At 37.0% G+C, this 11603-nt stretch overlaps 1 protein-coding gene across 3 annotated transcripts in view; it reads left to right on the top strand.

The window, feature by feature from the left end:
* The first annotated feature begins 211 nt into the window (after positions 1-211).
* WDR33 (WD repeat domain 33) overlaps positions 212-11603 on the top strand; it is a 635894-nt gene continuing 624502 nt past the window's right edge. For all 3 annotated transcript variants that reach the window (XM_053709945.1, XM_053709944.1, XM_053709943.1), the window contains exon 1: positions 212-380. The gene's annotated coding sequence lies outside the window, so the exon portion shown is untranslated. The remainder of the gene's footprint in view (positions 381-11603) is intronic.

Genomic DNA, 11603 nt, shown 5'->3' with positions numbered 1-11603 from the left:
CTTTATTGAACGTAAAATAATAAACAAAATCATAAAACTAAGCGTTTAGTTCTAATTTTGCCATCGTTGTATAATTCTTGTTCTTACTAGGTTTCGATTTGAAACAAATATTAAAAACATAGTTTATATTTGTCATACTTTTAATTGGCTTGTGCTATGTCTTTACGTAGGGCAGGTGCGGGGTGACGTCACTTCGCGTGTTGCTCTACGTAGGGAGCTGGTAATGGCGACCGGCTTCCAGGCCCGGAGCGGCTGATCTGTTTGAGGGGGGTGGGGTAATTACCTAAATCTGAACGGGCCGTGGTGAATTATCCGGATCTTTAGCACCGGGGGGAGGGCGGAGAGTCATATTTGAAGTATTAGAGCCGCAGCTGTTTGAGGTGAGGGACTTGCTCGTTGTGCGCACTAACTGTTCCGTGTGTAATATCCTCATGTTTTTTTTTTACGTAGCGACACATTTAGGCCTGAAAGCTTTTCTAATCATTTATAGTTTTTGCTGAATATGTTACTTTTACCTTAGTATCAAGTATCATAATTATGACACTTGTTAGTTAAATTGTGAACTCGAGAAAACGATACACAGGACTTTGAAGATCTAGCTCGACCTTCAGTGCAAGTCAGATTCTTCCAATTTATTAGTATTTGTAATGTAGAACACGTCTTCAAATGTGTAAGCTTTGGTTATATTCGTGTATGAAATATGTGCATATTGTGTACATTCTATACTCCATGTAAAGGACTGGACCTCAAATTGAACAGTCATGGTTAAGAGAGAGCACGCAACATAGAGAGCCCTCAATGTATGTGTTACCAAATTTACTTCGTTCCATAGGTATCCTTTGTTGAAAAAGCATACCCAGGTGGATTCAAATACAGCAATGCACTACTGTGAGTTAGCTGGTAAATGGTGGGTACACAAAATGCTTCTTGCTATTGGATCACCAGATGTGTTTAGCTAGTTCCCAGTAGTGCGTTACTGCTCTAGATATTATTTACATTTTAATAACACTTTGCAATATACATTAATTATTTTGGTGAATTTGGTACAGTTACCATTTGTACCTTTCAGTTACAGAATTATTAATAAAATGCCTTCAGTGTATACTGCTATATTGGCTTAAATTTAAAGGGACAGTTGAAGTAAAAATAACTTTAATGATTCAAATAGAGCATATCATTTTAAAAATACTTTCCATTTTACTTATATTACCAAATTTGCTTTGTTTTCTTGGTATCTTTTGTTGAATAGCATACTTAAGCTCAGGAGCAGCAATGCACTGCTGGGGGCTAGCTGGTGATTCGTGGCTACCCACATATGAGTCCCACTGGGAGAAAGGCGCTATATAAATACTAGTTGTTATTTTTATTATATGTTTGTTTAAATTGTTTTACTAGATACTTTTAGCCAGCTCTTAGTAGTGCATTGCTGCTTCTGAGCCTACTCCAAAAATACCAAGACAACAATATGTACATTGGAAAGCTGTTTAAAATTATGAATGTTGAAATATTTTAATTTTGACTTTACTCTCCCTTTAAACAGTTTTTACTTCATGTATTTTCATGTAAAATAAATTCTACTCTTTCATATGGATGACAGAAAATTGTTTTGTACAATATCCCCAAAATAATAATGGTGAAATTTACCAGATTCTGTAACGTCCTAGTCCTGTAAAAGTAAAGTGATGGTAATTTTACATAGTTTTAGAAGCCTGAATATAATAATAAAGCTGATAACTAGTAGAGTCGCTAACTTTAGTTTTTAAAAAGTCACTTAGGAAGAATCATATAATATAAATAGCTATCGTATAGCGGCATCGGTTCACCCCCTTTGTTGTTCCTGGTTTGTGCTTAGCACATTCAACAGCAGTACCACCCGCTCTGCTGACGTGCTTGCTATGACACGTATACAAATATATATACAAATAACCAATAATAAAATAAAACATGCCACAAATCTAATTGGACAACAGCATTAACGTCATCAGGGGGAAAAATGGACTTAGTGGTGAGGCTCCCAGAGTGCACAATAATATCGCAGCGTTTTCATTTACAGTACAACAATAGATTTGATGATTGAAAGTTTTCATGAATGGAACACAATTATTTATATAGTTGAATTTACCATCACTTTAAAGGAACAGAAAACCCCAACATTTTCTTTCATGATTTGGATAGAACATACAATTTTAAACAACTTTCCAATTTACTTCAGTTACCAAATTTGCTTCATTCAGACAAATGTGTGCAGACTCCAATCAGAAGCTAGCTAGGATATGTGCATATTCTTTTTTTAATAAGGGATACCAAGAGAACAAAGCTCATTTGAAAATAGGAGTGGAAAAAAAATAGAAGTGAATTTAAGTATCTTAAAATTTCATGCTCTATCTGAATCAGGCAAGTTTAATTTTGATTCTAATGTGTTTTTACAAGAAGTGTATAAATTAGCTTCACTTTATTTGTCAAAATGTATACATTTTAACAAAATTAGTTATTTTGAAACATTTTATATGCAGATATTTTGCAGTGCATTACTTATAAGGATATGAAGCCCGGAGTGCAGTTATACTGTCTATCTCCTGCTGTACAAAAACAATTAATGAAGCCGATCAGTCACACGGCTTACATACTTCAGATGATTCATACCGGTTATTACCCACAATTCTGGGTGGACTAGTCGGGAGGTGGAGCGGGTGGGGGGTTTGGCTGATGGGGTTTTTTTTTTCTCCCTTTTTTTTTTTTTTTTTTGTAGATGGTATAAAGTATTGCTCAATACCTTACGTATTATTTAAATCCCTGTTAGGGTAGATACGATACGGTCTTAGAGTGTGAGGTGGTATTCTGTTTTTGGAAGGAAATGTGAGGAAATCATGCTGTATAAGGAATGAGGATAAACGTTATTACTAGAAGGAAACAAGAAAAGTATTCATGTTAATATGTATTTTGTTCAGTCTTGAACCTTGTATTTTCGTTGTTTCTACTTGAATTGTATCAAGATTTGTTTCACAAATATAAAAAAAAAAAAAAAATATGAAGCCCACATTTTTTCTATCATGATTCAGATAGAGCTTGCAATTTTAAACTACTTTATAATTTACTTCTATTCATTTTTCCTCGTTCTCTTGGTAGCTTTTGTTGAAAAGCAGGGATGTAATCCAGACACTTTTTGGAGCACTATATGGCAGCAGTTTTGCAAGAATGTTATCCATTTGCAAGAGCACTAGGATGACAGCACTATTTCCTGCCATGTAGTGAGCCAGATGCCTACCTAGGTATCTCTTCAACACAGAATATCATGGGAAAGAAGAGAATTTGATAATTTAAGTAAATTGGATTTTTTTTTTTTTTTAAATGCTATGCTCTGTCTAAATCACAATACATTTCTTGGGGTTTCATATCCCTTTAATTGTTGATGTGCTCTGTCTATATGAAAACATATTTTAAGTTAAAGAAGATAGTTGTCGAATATCACAAGAGAAGGGGAAGGTGGCTGCCGATATCCGTTGTTTAGTAAAATATGGGATCCGTTTTAAAGGAACATGAAACCCATTTTTTTTTTTTTTTTACAATTCAGATTGAACATGCAGTTATAAATTTTTTTCTAATTTACTTCTATTATCACATTTTCTTTCTCTTGGTATTTTTAGTTGGCAAGTAGGGAGGTAAGTTCAAGAGCATGCATGTGTCTGGTGCACTATATAGCAGCAGTTTTGCAAGAATGTTATCCTTTGGCAAGAGCACTAGATGGCAGCACTATTTTCTGCCATGTAGTTGTCCAGACACCTACCTATCGGAAGCCTTTTTTTTTTTTTTTTTTTAAATGTTATGCTCTATCTGAATCACAAAATAGCATTTTCCTTTAAAATCATGTTACTGGAACATCCATCTATTCACTAAACATAGTCTATTCACTAGATGTGTGCAGCGTGGTGCGTTTACTTTCCCTTTATACCTGAAAGTAACATTTTGAAGACGACCCTCTTATGTGTTATGAAATTCAACTTTATTAAACTTTTAGGAAACCTTTCAAATGCTGATTATTTAAAGGGAAAGGAACATAAAAAATAAATTCATAATTCAGATAGAAAATGTAATTTTTTTTGGTCACTTTTTTAAACTCACTTCTGGTTTCAAATTTACTTTGAAAAGTTTCTTGGCATCTTCTGTTGAAAAGGAATATGTACATATCCTGTACAACTGGCATATAATTGTTTTTGTGGCTACATACATATACCTCATATTAGTTCACCAGATGTTCTCAGCTAGCTCCCAGTAGTGTACTGCAGCACTGACTTTAAAGGGACAGTCAACACCAGAATTTTTGTTGTTTTAATCCCTTAATTGCCAATTCCCCAGTTTTGCATAACTAACAGTTATAATAATACACGTTTTACCTCTAATTACCTTGTATCTAAGCCTCAGCAGACTGCCCCTTTATTTCAGTTCTTTTGACAGACTTGCATTTTAGCCAGTTAGAGCTGTCTCCATGGTAAGTTCACGTGCATGAGCTCAATGTTATCTATATGAAACACGTGAACTAATGCCCTCTAGTGGTGAAAAACTATCAAAATGCAGTTAGATTAGAGGCGGCCTTCAAGGTCTAAGAAATTAGCATATGAACCTCCTTGGTTTAGCTTTCAACTAAGAATACCAAGAGAACAAAGTAAAATCGGTGATAAAAGTAAATTGGAAAGTTGTTTAAAATTACATGCCCTATTTGAAAAAAGTTTTTCGTTTTATTTTGTACTTGACTGTCCTTTTAAGTATTTGTTTAACCCATTTACAAGTGTTCAACACAGTTATAAAAAGCAATAGTGCATTCGTTAAATGCTTTAACATATTTGTGTTCTCAACAAAAAAAATGTTTCCTGTTGGGAGGCATTATAATGTAATAAATATTACAGAAATTGATTTGGTGATAATTTTTCAAACACACTTTGAAAACATTTAGTATTAGCTATTTTAACTTAACATTTGGTATAAATTTTAGCAGGGTGGTCAGTAGAATCAGCCATGTGGTGTACCCATTAATGGCTAGATACAAGTGTAGTCCTTCCGCTCCAGTATTTACTGTGCTAGAAGTAAGCTTTTTGCGCACATCTGTTTGCACTCATATTTGGAGTTGGAATGTAAACAGTTTTCACTTGCGTGCTAACCCGGCACGTGTAAAAACCCGAACTTAGGATATCGTGTGCGATAACCTATTTCCCCCATAGAATTCAATGGAGCAAAAAAAACTTACATCCTACTCGCGTGCAAACATGATCCCATGTACTCAAGTATGTTAACCCGACATAAAAATATGAATATTTCACATTGAAGGAAAAGTGCTATTTATTCATAAACACAATTTATCTATCTGCTGGTGTTTTGCGCACACACACAACTGGTGCTTTTTTTTTCTTTCTAACACCTCCATATCTTTGAGCGTTTATAACTTTAGTGTGCAATTTTTTTAAAAATAATTTTTATTAAATGGTGTTATAAGTGTAACTATACTTTGTAATGTATTTTGATGTGTTTTGTGACACTTGTTTCACGAAACATTTAACCAGAGCTTTGTTAGGCTCTGTAATCATTCTGTCGTAAATGGCAATTACGCTGAAACGGTCGCATTTACTTTTAATACGAGCTGAAACCTGATTCTCAAACAGCCATGATAAACCCTTTATCACACGCACAAAACTTAATGCACCACTCGTAATCTGGCCCTAAATAGGCACTTTGAGAATATTGTTTGAGCGTTTTCTTTGTGCACTTTTATATCCATTTAATCACGGCATACTTAAATCTTATTGGGTCCCAGAACAAAGGCAGCAACAGCGCCCCCAATTTCAATTTTCCTCTCTGTTTTTTATGTAATCGTCAAATGCTGAGACAGTTGCCACCAGTGTTAATTTCGTAGTCTAAAACTAGGCTAAAATGACAATAAGAATTGAAAAAAGAGCAGGAATCCAGTGCTGTAGTTTAAAAGTCCAAATGCTTTATTAATCCATCATTTAAAATCGCCAGTGTAGCAAAACTGGCTTGACATAGAAGACAATGTGAGAACAGGAGCAATCAGTCCCTGCTTGTAACTGGCTTACGCGTTTCGGCCGTAGCCTTACTCTTAGCCTAATTAAAACCCAAGCACAGCTGTGCTTTTAAACAGAGACTGGCACTTCTTTAAGTGCTTTGTCAATGTCACTCTTTTTGTAGCCACGCTGTTTAAAGCGGTCTATCATGGCTTTTGATTGTTCCCTGAAGATACCATCATCTGAACAATTTCTTCTTAGACGAATGAGTTGTCCCTTAGCAATCGCATAAGGGACATGGGGTGGGTGAGCTGCCACCCACCCCATGTCCCTTATGCGATTGCTAAGGGACAACTCATTCGTCTAAGAAGAAATTGTTCAGATGATGGTATCTTCAGGGAACAATCAAAAGCCATGATAGACCGCTTTAAACAGCGTGGCTACAAAAAGAGTGACATTGACAAAGCACTTAAAGAAGTGGAGTGCATGGATAGGAAAACTTTACTCCTCATGGGGGAGAAAAACCGAAGAAAGAGATTCCGTCCCCCACAAAGGTGTCACCTTTGTTACCAATTACAGCTCGCAATATAAACAAATATGTGGCATTGTCCGCAAGCATTTTGGTATGTTGCGAGCTGATGATAAATTGGTAGACATTGTTGATGATGGCCTGAGATGCTCTTATAGAAGAGCCAACACAATAGGGAATAAGGTTTCCCCCTCTCAGCTTAAAAGTGATGGAACAACCATGAGTTCATGGTTAACACATAGAGGAATGTTCAGATGTGGCCGCAGGAAATGTAAACCCTGTGAACATGTGGACATATCATCCACCTTTGCCTCAAGCTCAAACGGAAAAACTTTTGAAATAGAACGGTGTCTGAATTGCTCCTCCACATACGTGATATACATGATAGAATGCACCCAGTGTAGGGTGCAATACATAGGTCTCACCACCAGAGATATCAGATCGCGTATTAGGGAGCATTTTAGCACTATTTCCATCGGCAGAGCTACTACACCCATTGTGAATCACTTTTCAATCAAACATCAAAAAGATCTGTCTTTTTTCAAGTGGAAAGCAATTGAACAGGTGCTCACCCCCAAGAGAGGAGGAGACAGAGAGAATCTCCTCTATAAAAGAGAAATGTTTTGGATCTTCCACCTGGAAACAAGGTTTCCAGGAGGATTAAATTCCCCATATGACCTAATCAATTATTGGGAGTGATATTTCTACATTTATGTGGAATATCAGATTATATTCAATCCATTTTAATATACTCCACTCCATTATATTTCTCCTTATACATTCATACTAGCTCAAGCACCTTGTTCATATGAATACAGTGACACTCAGCTCATGGGGTACACTCTACTTATGCACTTACCTATATATATTTATTTATAGTTTTACTAGCTTAAATATACGGCCAATCAGATCTGGTAACAATCAGCTCATTTAGTATGTTTTATCTATGTACTTATCAATTGATTGGTGCTAGTTTCTCTTTAAATCAGTGCAGGCTTTTGACAAAGATACTTAATCAGTATTATGAACATAGTTTAGTTTAATCTGTAGGACACTCATTCAGGAAGTGATACACCTTTATTAGTCCATCTGTTGACTAACAGTTAGTCTGATCACATTACAGATTTTACATTTCTTAACTAGAAATCGTTTAGGGTATCTAAGCACTGTATTAGTTTTTGTGCATAAGTTTTTACCTAACTAGTTCAGATCAGTTTATAAGCACATCATACACCACTAGAAAGTGTAAGATTTAACTTTTATCGCTTTTCTATGCTTATAGTGTATATGAGGTCTATCTATATCATGGTGTTTATGGAAAACTGTCAACAAGCAAAATATCTTTACTGGGATTATTTTATGATTTGCTATGTGGCATCAATCTATGAATATGTAATTACATATACTTAATTATGGTATAAATTAAATTTGCTTCTTAAAGTGCAATCAGACCTGCCCCATTTGTTTTAACCAATCACGTTATGCCAGTCTGTTTAAAAGCACAGCTGTGCTTGGGTTTTAATTAGGCTAAGAGTAAGGCTACGGCCGAAACGCGTAAGCCAGTTACAAGCAGGGACTGATTGCTCCTGTTCTCACATTGTCTTCTATGTCAAGCCAGTTTTGCTACACTGGCGATTTTAAATGATGGATTAATAAAGCATTTGGACTTTTAAACTACAGCACTGGATTCCTGCTCTTTTTTCAATTCTTCTACTTTGCCGGTTGTTCATAAGGAATCTACAAGTGCCGGAGCATTCTCCCTAGGGGACCCGACAACCAATAGGAGGTGGGGGTGTGAACACAGGAGTGCGTGTCACATGACCGGAATCGAGGACAACGGCCAATGGTAAGCCACAGGGAGCGTGGGCGTATCGACGAACAGGCACACAAACGATTTGTGAACACCTGAGAAGAGAGGTATTTCGCCCAGTACCGCCGCATATGCCGCTCCCTTCAGTGAGGATTCACCAACAGCCTAGCGCAGCAAGGATCTTCATCTGTGAGTACTGCATTTTTGCTACACAATTTGTTAGCCGGATGAAGAGTTATTGAGTGGGTTTGCAAGTTTTGCTCTCCTTTGCATCAAGGCTGTTTTTATATAAGCGGATCTTGCTTACCGTGTGCCATATTGGTTCCATATTCCCTTATGTGCTGACATTCCTTGAGACCTGACTAAAGGCAATTGAATTTGGTACTAACTTGCTTATATTGTGTACCAACTTTACACAGCTCAGATTTAGGATAAAGTGAGCCTGGCCTAATTAAGGCTGAACAGTGTCTCCAACGTGAAGTAGAGCACACCAGACTCCCTCCCCACCTTTTCGAGTGTCCCCAGGGTTGGTACCCCATTTAACTGCACCATTTATATTTTTTGCTAAGGGGTACGATAGACTTACAGCACACACTAGGGATTACCTTTCCCATTCCTAAAATTACAATAAAACTAAAGAAAATCTGATGACTAAAATACGACTAAAACTAGAATGGCATTTTAGTCAACAGACTGACTAAAACTAAATCAAAATTTCATTTTAGTCAAAAGACTAAATCAAAATTTGCTGTCAAAATTAACACTTTATGCAAGGTATTATAATCTATATCTAATGCTCTTTTGTAAAAAAAAAAAAGCTATCTTGTTTTGATTTTATTTTAAGATAAATAAAGACATGTTATATACCACAACAGTTAAATATGTATTGCATGTTCAAACCTTAATACCATAAATAAAAACAGGTTAATAAAAAGCCTATGGGTTTTCAGTTATGCTGTGCCTGTGCTAGCTGCAGAAACTTTTTTTTTTTTTGTGTTGTTACTTGATACTTGTTTTAGTTATTGACAGAGAACTGTTAACATTTTTATATTGGGTAATATGTGCAATGGCACTACAGCCAGTACAGTATACAGTTTGTTTTTTTATATTTTAAAATTGCACTTAGAGAAATGCCCCTTAGATTTTAGTCGACTCAAATCTACTGGAAATTTAGTCAACTAAAACAATTCAGATGACTAAAATACGACTAAAACTAAAATGGAATTTTAGTCAAAAGACTAAATCGAAATTTGCCGTCAAAATTAACACTGGTTGCCACATAGGGCAATAATTATCAGTCTGGCGGACAGGGGTGTACATCTACGCCCCTGCTTGCTCCTGGCACTGTGTCACTGTATTTAACATTGCATACTACGGCTAGATTGCAACGCCGCTTCCTGCTTGTGCACAGCCAATTGCGTGCAAGCAGGGTCTCTCAATCTTCCCTGTCTAGGGGGATTTAGATGTGCAACATAACAGGTGGCGAAGTGGCTGCACATTCACTCATGTGAGAGCCTGCACCCTATGATAAATCTAGTCCATAGAGGCAAGAGGAGCTGCTTCTCTGATTGTGAGTCATCCTCCAACTTTGTTAGTCTGCTATAGAAGATATGCACTTGTGGAGCCTTCCTGTACAAATATCGTGGCAGGTTGTTTCTTCTGTTATGTGTGATCAGTCCACGGGTCATCATTACTTCTGGGATATAACTCCTCCCCAACAGGAAATGCAAGAGGATTCACCCAGCAGAGCTGCATATAGCTCCTCCCCTCTACGTCAGTCCCAGTCATTCTCTTGCACCCAACGACTAGATAGGATGTGTGAGAGGACTATGGTGATTATACTTAGTTTTTATGACTTCAATCAAAAGTTTGTTATTTTAAAATAGCACCGGAGCGTGTTATTACTTCTCTGACAGAGTTTGAGGAAGAATCTGACAGAGATTTTTTACTATGATTTTAACCGGAGTCGTTAAGATCATATTGCTGTTCTCGACCATCTGAGGGAGGTAAAGGCTTCAGATCAGGGGACAGCGGGCAGATGAATCTGCATTGAGGTATGTGGCAGTTTTTATTTTCTGAATGGAATTGATGAGAAAAGCCTGCCATACCGTTAAAATGACATGTATGTATACACTTCAGTATTCTGGGGATGGTATTTCACCGGAACTACTGTGTTAAAGGTCACTAATCCTTTTAATAACTATTCTCATGTTAAACGTTTTTGCTGGAATGTAGAATCGTTTACATTGCTGAGGTACTGTGTGAATAAGTGTTTGGGCATTATTTTCCACTTGGCAGTTTTTTGCTTTAATTGTGACAGTTTCGTTTCTCTTCACTGCTGTGTGGGAGAGGGAGGGGCCGTTTTTGGCGCTCTTTGCTACGCATCAAAAATTCCAGTCAGCTACTTTTATATTTCCTGCATGATCCGGTTCATCTCTGACAGATCTCAGGGGTCTTCAAACTTCTTTGAAGGGAGGTAAATTCTCTCAGCAGAGCTGTGAGAATTCTTATAGTGACTGTGTATAAAAAACGTTGTTTTGTTTTCTTATGTACAAATTTAATTAGTGTTGTTTTAAAATTTGATGCAATAACTGTTTTTTCAGTTCATTATTTCAACTGTCATTTAATCGTTAGTACCTCTTTGAGGCACAGTACGTTTTTTGCTAAAAAAGATTATAACCAAGTTGTAAGTTTTTTGCTAGTGTGTTAAACATGTCTGACTCAGAGGAAGATATCTGTGTCATTTGTTCTAATGCCAAGGTGGAGCCCAATAGAAATTTATGTACTAACTGTATTGATGCTACTTTAAATAAAAGTCAATCTGTACAATGTGAACAAATTTCACCAAACAGCGAGGGGAGAGTTATGCCGACTAACTCGCCTCACGCGACAGTACCTGCATCTCCCGCCCGGGAGGTGCGTGATATTTTGGCGCCTAGTACATCTGGGCGGCCATTACAGATAACATTACAAGATATGGCTACTGTTATGACTGAAGTTTTGTCTAAATTACCTGAACTAAGAGGCAAGCGTGATCACTCTGGGGTGAGAACAGAGTGCGCTGACAATGCTAGGGCCATGTCTGATACTGCGTCACAGCTCGCAGAGCATGAGGACGGAGAGCTTCATTCTGTGGGTGACGGTTCTGATCCAAACAGATTGGACTCAGATATTTCAAATTTTAAATTGGAGAACCTCCGTGTACTACTAGGGGAGGTCTTAGCAGCTCTCAACGATTGTAACACTGTTGCAA

Source organism: Bombina bombina, chromosome 4 (genome assembly GCF_027579735.1).
Source record: "Bombina bombina isolate aBomBom1 chromosome 4, aBomBom1.pri, whole genome shotgun sequence".
Classification (NCBI taxonomy): Eukaryota; Metazoa; Chordata; class Amphibia; order Anura; family Bombinatoridae; genus Bombina; species Bombina bombina.
Note: the sequence above shows the minus strand (reverse complement) of the source record. Positions and strands in the feature narration are given on the sequence as shown.